Consider the following 5,886-nt stretch of genomic DNA (forward strand, 5'->3'; position numbering starts at 1 on the left):
CATGGAAACTACCATAACAATAAAGTAAACAATCTATTTGTGCATGATTGTAGTCGTTGTCGTGGAGATTTGAAATAACCACTTTCATTGTTGAAACAATGTAATACATCCTTGGAATCACGTTTTACAAGAATATTATATAAAATTTCAAACTCGCATATCTCCGTTATTATAAAAGATACAGAAGTGATTTTACACTCAATGTAATCAGGTCGAAGCTCTCTATTGGCTCATCCGGAAAAAATTTACCCATGTGTAATATTCATGATAGTTACCATGGAAACTATCATAACAATAAAGTAAACAATCTATTTGTGCATGATTGTAGTCGTTGTCGTGGAGATTTGAAAAAACCACTTTCATTGTTGAAACAATGTAATACATCGTTGGAATCACGTTTTACAAGAACATTAAATAAAATTTCAAACTCGCATATCTCTGTTACTATAGAAGATACAGAAGTGATTTTACACTCAATGTAATCAGGTCGAAGCTCTCTATTTGCTCATCCGGAAAAATTTTACCAATGTGTAATATTCATGCATAGTTACCATGGAAACTATCATAACAATAAAGTAAACAATCTATTTGTGCATGATTGTAGTCGTTGTCGTGGAGATTTCAAATAACCACTTTCATTGTTGAAACAATGTAATACATCCTTGGAATCACGTTTTACAAGAACATTATATAAAATTTCAAACTCGCATATCTCCGTTATTATAAAAGATACAGAAGTGATTTTACACTCAATGTAATCAGGTCGAAGCTCTCTATTGGCTCATCCGGAAAAATTTTAGCCATGTGTAATATTCATGCATAGTTACCATGGAAACTATCATAACAAAAAAGTAAACAATCTATTTGTGCATGATTTGTTGTCGTTGTCGTGGAGATTTCAAATAACCACTTTCATTGTTGAAACAATGTAATACATCCTTGGAATCACGTTTTACAAAAACATTATATAAAATTTCAAACTCGCATATCTCCGTTATTATAAAAGATACAGAAGTGATTTTACACTCAATGTAATCAGGTCGAAGCTCTCTATTTGCTCATCCGGAAAAATTTTACCCATGTGTAATATTCATGCATAGTTACCATGGAAACTATCATAACAATAAAGTAAACAATCTATTTGTGCATGATTGTAGTCGTTGTCGTGGAGATTTGAAATAACCACTTTCATTGTTGAAACAATGTAATACATCCTTGGAATCACGTTTTACAAGAATATTATATAAAATTTCAAACTCGCATATCTCCGTTATTATAGAAGATACCGAAGTGATTTTACACTCAATGTAATCAGGTCGAAGCTCTCTATTGGCTCATCCGAAAAAATTTTACCCATGTGTAATATTCATGCATAGTTACCATGGAAACTATCATTACAATAAAGTAAACAATCTATTTGTGCATGATTGTAGTCGTTGTCGTGGAGATTTCAAATAACCACTTTCATTGTTGAAACAATGTAATACGTCCTTGGAATCACGTTTTACAAAAACATTATATAAAATTTCAAACTCGCATATCTGCGTTACTATAGAAGATACAGAAGTGATTTTACACTCAACGTAATCAGGTCGAAGCTCTCTATTTGCTCATCCGGAAAAATTTTACCCATGTGTAATATTCATGCATAGTTACCATGGAAACTATCATTACAATAAAGTAAACAATCTATTTGTGCATGATTGTAGTCGTTGTCGTGGAGATTTCAAATAACCACTTTCATTGTTGAAACAATGTAATACGTCCTTGGAATCACGTTTTACAAAAACATTATATAAAATTTCAAACTCGCATATCTCCGTTATTATAGAAGATACAGAAGTGATTTTACACTCAATGTAATCAGGTCGAAGCTCTCTATTTGCTCATCCGGAAAAATTTTAGACATGTGTAATATTCATGCTTAGTTACCATGGAAACTATCATAACAATAAAGTAAACAATCTATTTGTGCATGATTGTAGTCGTTGTCGTGGAGATTTCAAATAACCACTTTCATTGTTGAAACAATGTAATACATCCTTGGAATCACGTTTTACAAGAACATTATATAAAATTTCAAACTCGCATATCTCCGTTATTATAAAAGATACAGAAGTGATTTTACACTCAATGTAATCAGGTCGAAGCTCTCTATTGGCTCATCCGGAAAAATTTTACCCATGTGTAATATTCATGCATAGTTACCATGGAAACTATCATAACAGTAAAGTAAACAATCTATTTGTGCATGATTGTTGTCGTTGTCGTGGAGATTTGAAATAACCACTTTCATTGTTGAAACAATGTGATACATCCTTGGAATCACGTTTTACAAAAACATTATATAAAATTTCAAACTCGCATATCTGCGTTACTATAGAAGATACAGAAGTGATTTTACACTCAACGTAATCAGGTCGAAGCTCTCTATTTGCTCATCCGGAAAAATTTTACCCATGTGTAATATTCATGCATAGTTACCATGGAAACTACCATAACAATAAAGTAAACAATCTATTTGTGCATGATTGTAGTCGTTGTCGTGGAGATTTCAAATAACCACTTTCATTGTTGAAACAATGTAATACATCCTTGGAATCACGTTTTACAAGAACATTATATAAAATTTCAAACTCGCATATCTCCGTTATTATAAAAGATACAGAAGTGATTTTACACTCAATGTAATCAGGTCGAAGCTCTCTATTGGCTCATCCGGAAAAAATTTACCCATGTGTAATATTCATGCTTAGTTACCATGGAAACTATCATAACAATAAAGTAAACAATCTATTTGTGCATGATTGTAGTCGTTGTCGTGGAGATTTGAAAAAACCACTTTCATTGTTGAAACAATGTAATACATCGTTGGAATCACGTTTTACAAGAACATTAAATAAAATTTCAAACTCGCATATCTCTGTTACTATAGAAGATACAGAAGTGATTTTACACTCAATGTAATCAGGTCGAAGCTCTCTATTTGCTCATCCGGAAAAATTTTACCAATGTGTAATATTCATGCATAGTTACCATGGAAACTATCATAACAATAAAGTAAACAATCTATTTGTGCATGATTGTAGTCGTTGTCGTGGAGATTTCAAATAACCACTTTCATTGTTGAAACAATGTAATACATCCTTGGAATCACGTTTTACAAGAACATTATATAAAATTTCAAACTCGCATATCTCCGTTATTATAAAAGATACAGAAGTGATTTTACACTCAATGTAATCAGGTCGAAGCTCTCTATTGGCTCATCCGGAAAAATTTTAGCCATGTGTAATATTCATGCATAGTTACCATGGAAACTATCATAACAATAAAGTAAACAATCTATTTGTGCATGATTTGTTGTCGTTGTCGTGGAGATTTCAAATAACCACTTTCATTGTTGAAACAATGTAATACATCCTTGGAATCACGTTTTACAAAAACATTATATAAAATTTCAAACTCGCATATCTCCGTTATTATAGAAGATACAGAAGTGATTTTACACTCAATGTAATCAGGTCGAAGCTCTCTATTTGCTCATCCGGAAAAATTTTACCCATGTGTAATATTCATGCATAGTTACCATGGAAACTATCATAACAATAAAGTAAACAATCTATTTGTGCATGATTGTAGTCGTTGTCGTGGAGATTTGAAATAACCACTTTCATTGTTGAAACAATGTAATACATCCTTGGAATCACGTTTTACAAGAACATTAAATAAAATTTCAAACTCGCATATCTCTGTTACTATAGAAGATACAGAAGTGATTTTACACTCAATGTAATCAGGTCGAAGCTCTCTATTTGCTCATCCGGAAAAATTTTAGACATGTGTAATATTCATGCTTAGTTACCATGGAAACTATCATAACAATAAAGTAAACAATCTATTTGTGCATGATTGTAGTCGTTGTCGTGGAGATTTCAAATAACCACTTTCATTGTTGAAACAATGTAATACATCCTTGGAATCACGTTTTACAAGAACATTATATAAAATTTCAAACTCGCATATCTCCGTTATTATAAAAGATACAGAAGTGATTTTACACTCAATGTAATCAGGTCGAAGCTCTCTATTGGCTCATCCGGAAAAATTTTACCCATGTGTAATATTCATGCATAGTTACCATGGAAACTATCATAACAGTAAAGTAAACAATCTATTTGTGCATGATTGTTGTCGTTGTCGTGGAGATTTGAAATAACCACTTTCATTGTTGAAACAATGTGATACATCCTTGGAATCACGTTTTACAAAAACATTATATAAAATTTCAAACTCGCATATCTGCGTTACTATAGAAGATACAGAAGTGATTTTACACTCAACGTAATCAGGTCGAAGCTCTCTATTTGCTCATCCGGAAAAATTTTACCCATGTGTAATATTCATGCATAGTTACCATGGAAACTACCATAACAATAAAGTAAACAATCTATTTGTGCATGATTGTAGTCGTTGTCGTGGAGATTTGAAATAACCACTTTCATTGTTGAAACAATGTAATACATCCTTGGAATCACGTTTTACAAGAATATTATATAAAATTTCAAACTCGCATATCTCCGTTATTATAAAAGATACAGAAGTGATTTTACACTCAATGTAATCAGGTCGAAGCTCTCTATTGGCTCATCCGGAAAAAATTTACCCATGTGTAATATTCATGCTTAGTTACCATGGAAACTATCATAACAATAAAGTAAACAATCTATTTGTGCATGATTGTAGTCGTTGTCGTGGAGATTTGAAAAAACCACTTTCATTGTTGAAACAATGTAATACATCGTTGGAATCACGTTTTACAAGAACATTAAATAAAATTTCAAACTCGCATATCTCTGTTACTATAGAAGATACAGAAGTGATTTTACACTCAATGTAATCAGGTCGAAGCTCTCTATTTGCTCATCCGGAAAAATTTTACCAATGTGTAATATTCATGCATAGTTACCATGGAAACTATCATAACAATAAAGTAAACAATCTATTTGTGCATGATTGTAGTCGTTGTCGTGGAGATTTCAAATAACCACTTTCATTGTTGAAACAATGTAATACATCCTTGGAATCACGTTTTACAAGAACATTATATAAAATTTCAAACTCGCATATCTCCGTTATTATAAAAGATACAGAAGTGATTTTACACTCAATGTAATCAGGTCGAAGCTCTCTATTGGCTCATCCGGAAAAATTTTAGCCATGTGTAATATTCATGCATAGTTACCATGGAAACTATCATAACAAAAAAGTAAACAATCTATTTGTGCATGATTTGTTGTCGTTGTCGTGGAGATTTCAAATAACCACTTTCATTGTTGAAACAATGTAATACATCCTTGGAATCACGTTTTACAAAAACATTATATAAAATTTCAAACTCGCATATCTCCGTTATTATAAAAGATACAGAAGTGATTTTACACTCAATGTAATCAGGTCGAAGCTCTCTATTTGCTCATCCGGAAAAATTTTACCCATGTGTAATATTCATGCATAGTTACCATGGAAACTATCATAACAATAAAGTAAACAATCTATTTGTGCATGATTGTAGTCGTTGTCGTGGAGATTTGAAATAACCACTTTCATTGTTGAAACAATGTAATACATCCTTGGAATCACGTTTTACAAGAATATTATATAAAATTTCAAACTCGCATATCTCCGTTATTATAGAAGATACCGAAGTGATTTTACACTCAATGTAATCAGGTCGAAGCTCTCTATTGGCTCATCCGAAAAAATTTTAAACATGTGTAATATTCATGCTTAGTTACCATGGAAACTATCATAACAATAAAGTAAACAATCTTTTTGTGCATGATTGTAGTCGTTGTCGTGGAGATTTGAAAAAAACCACTTTCA

This window comes from Lepisma saccharinum, unplaced genomic scaffold (assembly GCF_977018435.1).
Source record: "Lepisma saccharinum unplaced genomic scaffold, izLepSacc3.1 HAP1_SCAFFOLD_42, whole genome shotgun sequence".
NCBI lineage: Eukaryota > Metazoa > Arthropoda > Insecta > Zygentoma > Lepismatidae > Lepisma > Lepisma saccharinum.